Below are 13,959 nucleotides of genomic sequence, written 5' to 3' on the forward strand. Positions count from 1 at the left end.
ATACAAGCAAGATTAAATTACTTTGAATTCATTTATGTTTTCAAGTGGAAGCAGATCTTCATTTGTATTCCTGGTTTTTTTATCCAACAGTGAAGAGCTTCCATCAGAAATCCACCCACACTTTCTTCCAAAGCCTTGATTCTTTTGACTGATTGAGACTAATCTTAAAACACAAGACCAACTGTTCATTTTGAATCTCTCTTTACAAAATGACCTTTTGTCTGAAACAATTCTTACAAAAAGAATTTCAACTGCCATAAGCCCGGGTCCCATTTGTTAAGTATATGACAATATTGCTGCACAATGCTAACGCGAACATGAGGCATGAAGTGACAGCGGCTGATACAACATGGGATGAAGCGTTACACAGTCTGAACTAAAGGGAAGGAAAAAAAAAAAATAAAGAGTCAAGACGTCGTTAATGTTTTAGCTCTAAAGTACTCCGGTCTTGCAGATGGCCAACTTTTTTCCTCAGTCAAAAGAAACCAATTTGAATTCACATGTCTGGCATCTGCTACTTGTAATCTTTAATTGTAAAGATTACAATTAGGAATTTATGATCTCAAGATGTTAAAAATGTGTACCACCCACTGTCCTCATCCTTACTCATTCTATCACAGCTGTTTCTACAAGTTAACAAATGGGAAACCTCTGCAGAGCGAGCCCAAGGCAAACTCTGCTTACCATAGCATGTAGGATTCTCCTCTCCCTAGAAAAGTCAACGAGGTGCTTGCACCATGCCAATATTTCAGAAACTTTGTTTAGGACCAACTATGACCTAGAATAAAACTATAGATCCAGTACTCATGCTGTGACATAACCAGAGCACCAACCAAAAAATGGCTCACTCTAATGAAGTTTTAGCATTAGAAATATTGTAAAACTAAAAACTCTCTCAATCTTTCTGACCATATCACAACTAGGAGCTTTAAAATGTTTTACGAAGTCCCAACATAATATAGCTGGTATTTACATTTTTTCTATCACCAGCCATTTCCAATTTTACATTTAAATGTTTTCTCATATATGTTTTATTAAATTCTCCCTTTTTACTATCCTCTGAGTCCACCAAGATATCCATTCTTTTTGCAAGGATCATATTTCAGCCAGAATGGCCTGGTATGTCAAGGCAGTTGTTCACATTGAAGGTTATGACCAACTGGATATATGCCAATCATTATCAATGGGAACACTAAAGCAGCTGGCTGCAGCTCACAGGGCAGAATGGAAAGCTCCTTCAAGAGCTTTCTATTATCCCCCTGAAATACATCAAAAATGTTTTGCATTTTAGACCATAATCCTTTCAAAAATGACATTTAATGCAGCCCACAAGTTGTTTACAATAATTTTTCTATTCAAAAGGTTTTATGAACAAGAACACATACCAGATAGCTAGTTAAGAAACTCAAGCTTTGGAAAATACTGTACATTTTGTAATATTTTACAATTAATGGGGGGGGACGAGACTAATTTGTTTGATATTACTATGTTACTTGTTGGATTTGGATTTAAGAGAACTCACTTCTGGAACTGGTGCTAGCAAAGATTTGTTTAAGAGCGTGCTCTGCATTAGAAGAATTTGAAAGGGGATGAGTGTGGATACCACCAAGGCCAGAGAACTGAGTAAGTATTAATCAAACAGGCATAGAGACTTTGGAAGTCTTTCCCAAGGCCGCTCCTATTTTCCAGTCATAGGAGACTATGGCACAATATGATTTTTGTGTTTTAGTGAGGCCAAGAAATACAAGGGTGGAGATCCTCCCAAACAATAAACCAAAAGTAAGCTAGAGTTTCAGAAATCTACTGCTTATTCTTGGGATAAGCAACTTGGAATCTTTCTACCCCTTGGGATCCTGCCAGGTACTTGAGACCTGGCTTGGCCACTCCTGGAAACAGGATTCTGGGCTTGATGGACCTTAAGATTTGCCATACTGGGTCAGACTATTGTTCTTATGGATTCAAAACGTGCTACTGAATCTAAAACTGACAATCCAGAGTGAAAATTAAAATAGTTTTTGCTTTGCAAGAGGGCAGGAATTAGTGGGGATTATAAACCCAAGTAGGTGGAGGAAAAAGGGGAACAAATGAAGCTGGGGAAAAGACAGGTGGAGAAGGAGACAGAAGATTACGGAAGAAAAAAAGAGTTTCAAGGATTTGTGGGGCAACTGCTGAGAAAAAGAGGAGTGTTCCGAGAGCTGTCCCCGTCCCGGAGCAGCACGCGCTCTTATCCATGGCATTATAAAAACATGTAAAGTTGCACCTGTTCAGGGGTGGGGAGAGGTGGAAAAGGGGGATCTGACTGCATATTACATGAGTAAAGCTTGAACAATCATCAGTAAGTTTTTGATGGAATTCTCATCTCACAGCTAGACTTCAATGTTTGTAGGACTTCAGAAATAAAAAAAATAAAAAAAAAGTTAATAACTTTCACTATTTATAATTATTTTATTTGGGTTGGCATCTCAAAAGAGTAGGATACAAACTTGCTCAGTTCCATTCTGATGGATCCAGTTCAGTTTCAATAAACAATGGTATATGTGTCTAACAAATTAACAACAAAATATTGTTTAAATGAATTTTACACAACTAGAGCCAGCCTTACACAAGTATTAAACTAAAACACTTGCTTACTTTATAAACCTATTTTTTAAATTAAAAAATATTTATAGTCATCTTCTAACCTTATACCCTGGCTTGCTATAGTTTAATACGAGCAGACCTGTTGTGTTGGGACTTGAAATCCAAGGATAAACAAATAGATGTTGCAATGTAGGTGTACTTTCTATCAAAATAAAGCAATGTTTTTTTGGTAACGCCACACACGCATTGTTTGGGATATCACAAGTGATCAAATTCAAAACAAAAAGGTGAAGAAAAAGACTTACTGAGCACAGTTTTAGTATGTGTGTATTTTCCTGTTGAGCACACCACAATTACGGAGTAAACAGCACACACATGTAGATAAATATCAAACCAGAGGGATGTGCAGCTCAGTTAATATATAACTGTTCAATACATGTCCACAGCTTTATTTATTGAAGACCAGCAGGGAAAAATGCTTGAAATACCCTGTTTCCCCGAAAATAAGACCTAGTAGAGGTTTTGCTGAATTGCTAAATATAAGACCTCCCCCGAAAGTAAGACCTAGCAAAGTTTTTATTTGGGAGCATGCCCGTCGCACAGAACACCAGAGCATGCAGCTGTGATTTTTTTTACCCTGCAGGATTCACAGTTAGTTGTCATCACAAACCAGCATAACCAGACAACTATTCAGAATATAATAAATGTTCATTTTTTTGTTCAACAATATATGTGAATTCTTCTTCATGGAAAAATAAGACATCCCCTGAAAATAAGGCCTAGTGCATCATTGGTAGCAAAAATTAATATAAGACACTGTCTTATTTTCGGGGAAACAGGGTACAATATGCATGTATTGTCCAGGAAGCCCCGACACGGCCGTGTTTCGCATCAAGGCTGCGTCAGGGAGGACCATCAGGTATTCATATCTATGAGTAAAAACAATTATAATAGGTATTTGAACTGGAGGCTAGCACAGAAAGAATTTCTTGCAATGAAAGCAAAAGAGAGGGTCAATACCAAGCAAAAGGTAGACCACAGTGTGTAAATCCTAAGCTACAGCTGCTAAAGTACTGTGGGTGTAGCATTCAAGCTCTACAACACAAAAAGACACTTGTTAGACGTACAGAAGGGAGGGGGGGGGGGAGGATTGCATAGATAACACCACTGGATGCACAAGCAGTATGGTATTTCAGGCTATACTGCCTTAGCGCAGCTGGATGTGTAAAATGCTTGGTATGCTCTATTGATCCTCTCTTTATAACACCTAGGATTTCTTGCTTTCTGTGCTAGCCTCCTGTTCAATACCTATTATAATTGTTTTTACTCGTAGATATGAATACCTGATGGTCCTCCCTGACACATGGCCGTGTCGGGGCTTCCTGGATAATGCATGCATACTGTATTTCATGCATTTTTCCCTGCTAGTCTTCAATAAATAAAGCTGTGGACATGTATTAACAGTTATGTATTTTTCTGTTTACTGCACTACAGGCAATGGCTTGACATAGCCATGAGACCCCTTTGCAAGCCCCTTAGCAATCACTGCGGGGAAGAATGTTACATAGTGCATTGATGTGACACCCCCCCCCTCCCCCTGTGCGCTTAGTGTTCTTGTAAATCTATTCCCCCTCCCCCCAGGTTGGAAAAGGAAAGGTGTAATAAGTAGAAATAACTTAGGGTATTGCTTAATGTACTTACAAGCAGGATGAAATTAATGGCTGTTGGATGTGGAGGGGGTGCAGGACTCTGAAGACAGAGTTATTGAATGCCAAGTCAGCAGTGAATAAGAAACCTGTGATTTATGGTTGGCAAGCGGATCACTAGGTAGATAGCGCGTTTGTAACAGACATGGATCCACTTTTTCCACAGGCTTGGTGAAGGGGAATGGAGGGATTTCCTTTATATATAAAGGTTATGCAGATAAGAAGGGGGGGGGGGTGAGAATTATTTACTGGGCTACTTCAGATATGAACTCGGTTGAGTTATGCAACTGAATAGCTTGGACGATTTGGCAGATTAATGAGTGGATGTTCTCCCAAATCTTTATTGGTGTAATTTAATTACTGATTGTATTCAATTGCCAATCACCATTAGGAATTTCAAAGTTGAATACAATCTTAAAACCAAATTTGATGCAAAAAATGTATTACATTTACAGTATCTTTAGAAAAATCAATAGCATTTGTATTATTTTGATTAAATTAATAAAATCCTTAAAAACAACCCCTCAAATACCTAAGTCCTGCCAAGTCCTTCCCTTACTGAATTATAACATAGAAGATACCAATTATATTCAACAGGAAATCCTCCTCCCCACCAAGCATATATTTACTTCCCATTTTAAAATAAAAACACCTCCCCAGGGTTATTAACGTATCAGGTATGTTTTCAGGTGCTGGTGTGCAAGGACAGATATGATGAAATACTTGTAATAGTTACTAGCAAAGAGTTCCATAAGGTGAAAGGCAATCCCGAGAAGGCACGTTCGAGAACTAACTTTACATATTGTTCTGATACATTTAGGGGTGCCCTGTACCTCCTGACTCAAATGCAATCCTCTTGTAGGCACAGACTGTATCGCTACTTTTTTGCCAAACAGCTTGGGCTCAGCAAACTCCAAGATGGACACCCCTCCCCCACCCCCCAAACTGCTCAGGAACCTCTAAGGGGGGCTCCTCCCACTCAGACAATCTTGATTTCATATTTATGTGGCCCTTTCCTTGAAAAGTTAATGAACAATGAAGCTCAAAATTTCAGTAATAGTTCATGCTGCAGTTTGCAACTAGAGACAGATTAAACAACAGTAGTCTTAAGGATAATTCCTTATATCATTGGTTGCCTGGAACCAATTTTAACTGATTACAGCTTCTCCAGAATACACAGATCGATACTCTAAGGCCGCGGTAGAAACAGTGCGGCAGTGTCAGGCGCACCCTCGTTCCCCGCACGCACAGTTCTCTTCACCTACCGCTCGATACTCTCTTCAAATTGCATGCAAATGCAAGCCGCGGCTGCGAAGCCTTAGGCAAGCGTTAGGCCCGCGCAACCCATTTTACCGTATAGAGCACCTATACAGTATCCTGGGTTCGCGGGCCTAACGCTTCACGGCTGCGCTGGTATCTGTCATATCAAATGTCATATCAAATGTCATTTCAAATGACATTTGATATGACAGGTACCAGGAAGTGGACAGTTATGTTCCCCGATGCTCGGCAAACTATCCCCCAGCCCCCGCTCACCTGCCCTGGCCCCGTCCGGTCTCCGGTGCAGCCCCAGTCCTGTCCCCTCCTCCCGAAGCAAAAAAAAAAAACAAAACAAAACTGCTCAAGGCGGCCGGGTGGGCGTGCATTCATCCAGGCAGAGGGAGCCGGCGGCGAAAGCGGCCTCCGGCTCCCTCTGCCTGGATGAATGCACGGCCCCCGCCGGCAGTGAATGAATGCCCGTGCGATTTCGGCGCTCATAGTGCCGAAATCGCACGGGCATTCATTCACTGCCGGCGGGGGCCGTGCATTCATCCAGGCAGAGGGAGCCGGAGGCCGCTTTCGCCGCCGGCTCCCTCTGCCTGGATGAATGCACGCCCACCCGGCCGCCTTGAGCGCCGAAATCGGGAGGAGAGGAGAAGGGAGAAGGGACTACTGTAGCAGGCCCGAGCCTTGCTACTTTTTCGGGGTTTTTTTTTTTTTTTGCGCTTCGGGAGGAGGGGACAGGACTGGGGCTGCACCGGAGACCGGACGGGGCCAGGGCAGGTAAGCAATGTTTTTACACTTTTTTACACCATTTTTTACACTTTATTCCCGTTTTAATTTTCGAACACCACACTAACACCAAGTAGAGGGTGGCAGTAAACTAACACGTTAAGGCCGCGGCAAAATAGCGGGTTACAAAGGAGATAATCTGAGCGCGCGTCACAGTATCGGAGGGGAATAGCTAATTCCTTCATTATACAGCTAATTCGTTCATTTACATAGCATATACATGCTGCGTGCGGAAAGGGTTATGTGTCTGTTTTAAAAAGCGCTAAGGACGCGTGAAACTGGAGACTGTATAGCTGAATCGCCTTACGCGTCCGAATTGTGCGCTCCCAGCACGTTACAGACGGGAAATCTTCAACCGCACGTTACAGTATCGACCTGACAGTTAGCAGGCTGTTAGTGTGCGGAAAGGAAGTACAGTCATATCACTCCGATTTTGTCTTGCATTTCATTGGTTACTCATAGAAGCCAGGATTCGCTTTAAGATTTTGACATAAAAAAAAACCAAAACACTTATTTGTAACTGCACAGAGGAATTTTACTGAATTAACGAAAATTAAATTTAAATAAAATAAATATCAGGGCATCCCAGAATATTTGGCTGGCGTGTTGACTAGATATAAACAGAGTGTCTCAGCAATCTCTTTTTGAGAAGGCATTTGACAAAAGTCCCTCATGAGAGACTCAAGAAATTGGAAGGTCATGGGATCGGAGGCAGTTTCCTATTGTGAATGGGTAACTGGATAAAAGGACAGAACATAGGTAAAGACTAAATTGGTCAGTTTTTTCAAACAGAGAAAGGTTGTTAGTGGAGAGCCTCAGGGATCTGTACTGGGAACTGTGCTATTTAGCATATTCATAAATGATCTGAAGAAGGGAATGAGTGAGATGACCAAATTTGCAGATGACAACATTAGAACAGCAGCAGATTGTGAGGAACTGCAGAAGAACCTTGTGAGATTAGGAGCCTGGACATCGAAATGACAGATGCAATTTAATGTGGACACGTGCAAAGTAATGCACATAGGGAAAAATAATCCTAACTACAGTACATGATGCTGGGTTCCATGGCAGGAGTCACCAGCCAGGAAAAAGGACCTAAGATTCCTTGTGGACAATAGCTTGAAGTCTTCATCTCAGTGTGTGGTGGCAGTCAAAAAGGCATATAGAATATTAGGAATTATTTAGAAAAGAACATAGAACAGAACTGAAAATATCATAATGCCTTTACATTGATCCATGGTGCAGCCACACCAAGTATTATATGCAGTTCTAGTTACTTCATCTCAAAAAAAAAAAAAAAAAAAAAAAGCCATAGAGGACACTGAAGATACAAAGATGGGTGACAAATGATAAAGGGAATGGAAAAGCTTCCCGATGAAGAAAGGCTGAACAGATTAGGGGGGGGTTTAGCTTGGAGAAGAGACTACTAAATGGCGATGTGATTGATATTTATAAAATCATGAGTGGGATGGAACGGGTAAATAGGGAATTTTTTACCCTTTAAAGTATATAGAACGTACATAATAGATTGTATATAGCATGTACATTACTCCTGCTTTTTGTAAATTAACCCCCGTACTCCCCTCCCCTGTTCCCAGCATACTCATTAGCCCCAAGTTACTGCCCTGCCCCTTCCCCCTCAGTTAAAATATCAGTTACAATGTAAAGCCCTGTTGGCTGAATTTGCTGTTGTCTGGAAACCGATGTGATGTCTTGTGCGAATGTCGGTATAAAAAAATGTTAAATAAAAATAAATAAAGTAACACCAGGACTGGGAACACTCCATTAGACTAGCAACTGGCAGATTTAAAACAAAATGTAGGAAATATTTTTTTTTTATTCAGCACACAATCAAACTTTGGAATCTGTTGCCAGAGGACAGGGCAACTTGACATAGTGGGGTTCAAAAGAGGGATGGACAAGTTAATATAGAAACATAGAAGTGAAGGCAGAAGAAGACCAAACGGCCCATCCAGTCTGCCCAGCAAGCTTTCACACCTATTTTTTTCATACTTATCTGTTACTCTGACCACTGAGGTCAGGGCCCTTATTGGTAACTTTTTGGTTCCAATTCCCTTCCACCCCCACCATCGATGCAGACAGCAGTGCTGGAGTTGCATCTAAGTGAAGTATCTAGCTAATTGGTTTGGGGTAGTAACTGCCGTAATAAGCAAGCTACTCCCACGCTTGTTTACCCTGCCTGTGCAATTCAGTCCTTGTTGGTTGTTTGAATATAAATCCTCTTTACTTCATTCCCCCCTGCCATTGAAGCAGTGAGCTCGCTGGATATGTATTCCAAGTGAAGTATCAGGCTTAATTGATTTGGGGTAGTAACCACCATAACAAGCAAGCTACACCCAAGCTTATTTGTTTACCCAGACTATGTAATTCATTCCTTGTTGGTTGTTGTCTGAATATAAATCATCTTTTCTTCATTCTCGCTGCCATTGAAGCAGAGAGCTATGCTGGATATGTATTCCAAGTGAAGTATCAGGCTTATTTGGTTTGGGGTAGTAACAGCCGTAACAAGTAAGCTACTCCCCTGCTTTTTTGTGGATGCAAATCCTTTTTTCCATGTTTCCTCTTGCCGTTGAAGCATAGAGCAATGTTGGAGTCGCATTAACTGTGTGCATGTTTATTGAATAAGGATATTAATCTCCAGATAGTAGCCGTCGTTCCCGCAAGCAAGCCACCCCCGTGCCTCTTCTCTTCATTCACATCCTCTAGACTTTATGGATCCACAGTGTTTATCCCACACCCCTTTGAAATCCTTCACAGTTTTGGTCTTCACCACTTCCTCCGGAAGGGCGTTCCAGGCATCCACCACCCTTCTCCGTGAAGAAATACTTCCTGACATTGGTTCTGAGTCTTCCTCCCTGCAGTTTTAAATCGTGACCCCTGTTCTGCTGATTTTTTTGCAACGGAAAAGGTTTGTCGTCTTTAGATCATTAAAACCTTTCAAGTATCTGAAAGTTTGAATCATATCACCCCTGCTCCTCCTTTCCTCCAGGGTATACACATTTAGATTCTTCAATCTCTCCTCATAAGTCATTCGATGAAGACCCTCCACCTTTTTGGTCACCCTTCTCTGGACCGCCTCCATCCTGTCTGTCCCTTCGGAAATACGGTCTCCAAAACTAAACAGTACTCCTCAAGGAAAAATCCATAAATCATTATTAGCCAGGTAGACTTGAGAAAACCATTGCTTATCCTTGGGAGAGAGAGATACAAGAAATAGATTGGGATCTACCAGGTACTTGTAACCCAGACTAGCCACTGTTAGAAACCAGATTAAACACCCCTTACCTTCCAGATATTCCCGGCTTAGTTTCCTGCAGCATACTGCAATCTAGGGCTGAGTTAGAACTACCTGCACTTCCTGAAGCCCTTACTGTATATAGGCCAGGCAGCCAGCACTTCCTGGGGGCGCTGACTAATGTCAACATCTCTGCTCTGGTATCAAAGGAATCTCGGCACAGCAATGGGTCTCTTGCCATGCTCCTGCTTGCAGTGCTAGTTGCTTCGTGTTCCTTATCGTGTGCCTGTCTTCCCATCCAATCCTGCCCCCCTGCCTTGTCTATCTCCCCCTGGTTTTGATCTTCAGTTGCTGATCTCAGACTGGACATTGACCTCGTCTTGCCTGTCATGACCCTTGCCTGGACCAACTATGTCTTACCTGCTGCCTGCCTTGACCTTGGATTGGACACTGACCTCACCTTGCCTGCAGCAACCCTTGTCTGGACTCTGAATAACCTTCACCTATCATCTGCTTTGACCTTGGACCAGTCTTTGCCTGTTGACTGTCACGACACGAGCTTGAACTCCGACCACTCTCGCTCTGCCATTGGCCGAGTCCCACCTTGTGGTACTCTCTCCTCATACTGGCTCAAGGGTCCATTCTGCGCCACATTACGCTGGACTCAATGGACCTTGGTCCAATCCATGTTACTTATGTTTTTATAAGACAGAACTAAAAAATATGATTTGTCCATTTTTGCTTAGATCTTGTCATTCACAAAAACACATTATGACCTTTACTGGGTGAAAAGTCTTATAAAAATTAAACTTGAGACCATCCTAAAAAGGCACACACAATCTATTTACAGCAGCAAGGGAATTTTAAAGAATGTGACTTCAAAAGCATTTCTGAAATGGAAAATATTTAAAAAGGCAGATTCCTAAAAAACTGAAAGTCTTCACCACATACACAAAATATACAGGATGTCTGGCTGCAATTACTAGGAAACCTGAGAAATCAGAATTTTTTTCACACAAAGTGAGATGGTTTTAAAGGGGGAAAAATACATATGGAATATAACCAGTCTTCTGACTATTTTGATATGTTTTTCACTATATACAGTGTAGAAACAAGCTTAAGCATTTATTTTATTTAAAAACTCTTCTATACCATCGCTAAGTTAAATACTTTCGCAACGGTTTACTTGTAGGCACATAAATTAAGGTTGGTGAATGGTACTATCGTACATTCTAACAGGTGCCAAAAGGTTCGGTTACAATATATCATAATACAAAAACAATAGATTTATTAGTAATGTAGTTCATGACCAAGTGTACCTGTCAGGTACTATTTACAAGTAAAAATTCATATTTTCTGTGTTATGTAGGTTGTGTGTTGGTGCTCTTCAGCCTTTCCTGTGTATTTTCTATTCTCCGTTCTCTTTAGAAAATGCTTGTTTGAAAAGCCATGTTTTTAAACTTTTCTTAAAAGTTTTGAGATCTCTTTGTAGTCTGACCTCTAGAGGCATAGTGTACCATAAAGCGGGGCCTGCTAAAGATAGGGCCCTTTCTCTGACTTGTGTTAGCCTCGCTGTCTTTACTGAAGGAATGGTTAAGAGAGCTTTGTTTGCTGAACGAAGGTTTCTGTGTGGGACGTGCACTCAAAGTGCTGTGTTTAGCCAGTCCAATTTTTCATCATGTATTAGTTTATGTATGGTACATAAGGCTTTGTATTGTATTCTGTGTTCGATAGGTAGCCAATGCAATTCAGCTAGAGTTTCAGTTATATGGTCCCTCCTTTTTCCGGTTAGTATTCTAACTGCTGTGTTTTGTAGTATTTGAAGTGGTCTTAGTGTTGTATTTGGGAGTCCTAGTAAAAGAGCATTACAGTAGTCAGTGCTGGAGAAAACCGGTGCCTGAAGTACTGTTCTGAAATCAGCTGGTGTTAGTAGTGGTTTTAGTTTTCTGAGGGTCATGAGTTTTGCATAGCCTTCTTTTACTTTCTCAATATGAAATGTCTAAAAATCTAATTGGAGTTGCAAGGTTAAAACAATCTCTACATTAAACTCTGATGTCTAATTAAGAGGCAATTGTAGACCATCCTCTACCTACCAGTGTACTGCATACAAATACTCAGACTGGGCCTGTTGAAACTATAGCACTCACATATCCTACCAAAATTCTATGCTGGTCTTGTTTTACTAGTAATTTGTAACCTATCATTGTACCTGAAGGCTGGAAGGTGACCAATAAAGCCCTGATATTTAAAAAGAGGGCTCCACAGATGATTCGGGAAACTATAAACCAGTGAGCCTGACTAATTGGGAAAAATCATGGAAAATATTATAGAAAACAAAAATCACAGAACATATAGACACAGTTTAATGGGAAACAGCTGACATGGATTTACTCAAGGGAAGTCTTACCTCACACATCTGAGACATTATTTGAAGGAGTGAACAAACGTGGATACAGGTGAGCCAGTAGATGTAGTGTATTTGGATTTTCAGAAGGCATTTGACAGAGTCCCCCATGAGAGGCTTCTAAGAAAACTAAAAAGTCATGGGATAGACATGAAATGAGTAAACAGCAGTGTGTAGAAAACTAGAGGATGAATTTTATGGATAAACTCTGCTAATATGTTTAAGGAGACAGCTATTACTTGTAAGGTAATCTCCAAAATCTCTGGCTGTGTCCTTGAAAGGAAATCCTGATAAAAATAAGGACTAAGGTTCCAAACAATAATTAAGGATTACTCATCTGCTAGTGATAGAATGGAAGCTTTAGGAATCTAGACAGAGCACACAAGAAAAATACAGTACAAAAGACATAAGAAATTAAGATATCTTGTCTCTTCAGCCTGAAGGTGAAGACAACTTTTTTCTCTTCCTATCAAACAGAAGGTTTGTAGTTATAGCATTCTGTTCTTAAGCCCTCCTGATATTCAGCTTTTGCTCTTATTAGGAAAATCATGTAGATACTTTCTATGGATATAGGGCAAGCAGAGCACTAACAAAATGTTTGGTTGCAGCACTGCAAAAGGAGTCACTTGCAGGAAACACCAAGTTTGTTGTTCAGGGCCAGTTTTTGGGGTGGGCAAGGCAACCACCATCAGCTGAGGGGAGTGCCCTGAAGACTGTGGGGACAGAGGAAGAAAGGCCCAGTGTGGCCGTGGCAGATCCCATCTCACCATGGCCGAAAGGAGCAATCGTATGGCCGTGGCAGATTCCACCGTGGCTGAAGAGACATCTGGCCTGGCTACAGCGATGGAGGATGAGCAGCCCAGGGTGGCCACGGTGAATCCCATCCCACTGCGGCCTAAGAGAGGACTGAGATGGGGTGCACTTTTTACCCAAGGCACCATTCACCCTAAATCCGGCCCTACTGCTGATTCATGATTTATTTTAAAGATGGGACTCTACATTTTTAAGTTTTCATGTTGTGAACAACAGTGAGCCTTTATCTTTGTTCTGTTAATGGTGTTCGGTGCATTTGTGCTATGTGGCTAAGCCAGTAGCTGGGATAAATCCAGAAAACCAAAAAAACACAAGAAACCAAGAGGAAAGAGCATACTTTTCAGCTACAAGCAAAAACCAGAGGAAGTTCAAGTGCTTCACTAGGACGAGGGTCGCTGCTGCGATGAAGAATCCTATATCCTGTTGTTTTAGCTCAAATAAAAGTGCTGTTATGCAATGCCGTTCCTTTCCCACCCTGGCCTTTCCCTTCCTGAAGTTCCACACAATGAATCAGACGCGGCTACCACCGGACATCTGAAAAAATTAAGCACATAAAAGGAAAACTACAGCTGGAACCTGCATCACAGCAGCAGTCCCAGCTACAGAGATCCACGGCTCAAACTCTGATGGGAAAGGGTGAGGACTTTTGAAAATGAAATAAAAAAGTGAAAAATGTAAAAAACTGCAAGATTGTTTTTATCCAAGAACTTGGCAGCAAACCTTTTCTGGACCTGTATTTTCCAAATCTGAATGTACTCAGAAAAAAAAAAAAAAAAGCCTTCAGCACATTCTCATGCAAAAAATAAAGTCGCCTCATAAAGCCAGGTTCTTTAATCATCTCCATATGGACTTAAGGAAGACCTGCGCCAAGTCTACTCAGAGGCCTGAAAGATTCGTTTTGATTACTGAGGTTTCCCGCTGATTAATATAAAAACAAAATGATTTCTAAGAGCTCAGACAGAGACAAAGAACTGCACAAGTAGAATAATATTCCCCGAATGCTAACAGTTCAAAAAAAAAAAAAAAGGCACTTATTTACAGCTACAGATTTAGACTGTCTTTTTTTTTTTTTTCGTTCAAATATTCACAAAGGCCTTTAAGAGAGAAATTTATCACACAGCCAGAAAAATAATAATCTCCATATGTTT

The 13,959-nt window shown here is 41.0% G+C and overlaps 1 protein-coding gene across 1 annotated transcript in view; it reads right to left on the bottom strand.

The window, feature by feature from the left end:
- CYTH3 (cytohesin 3) overlaps nt 1-13,959 on the bottom strand; it is a 75,887-nt gene that overhangs the window by 39,945 nt on the left and 21,983 nt on the right. The gene's annotated exons all lie outside the window — the stretch shown is intronic.

Source organism: Rhinatrema bivittatum, chromosome 14, assembly GCF_901001135.1.
Source record: "Rhinatrema bivittatum chromosome 14, aRhiBiv1.1, whole genome shotgun sequence".
NCBI classification, from domain to species: domain Eukaryota; kingdom Metazoa; phylum Chordata; class Amphibia; order Gymnophiona; family Rhinatrematidae; genus Rhinatrema; species Rhinatrema bivittatum.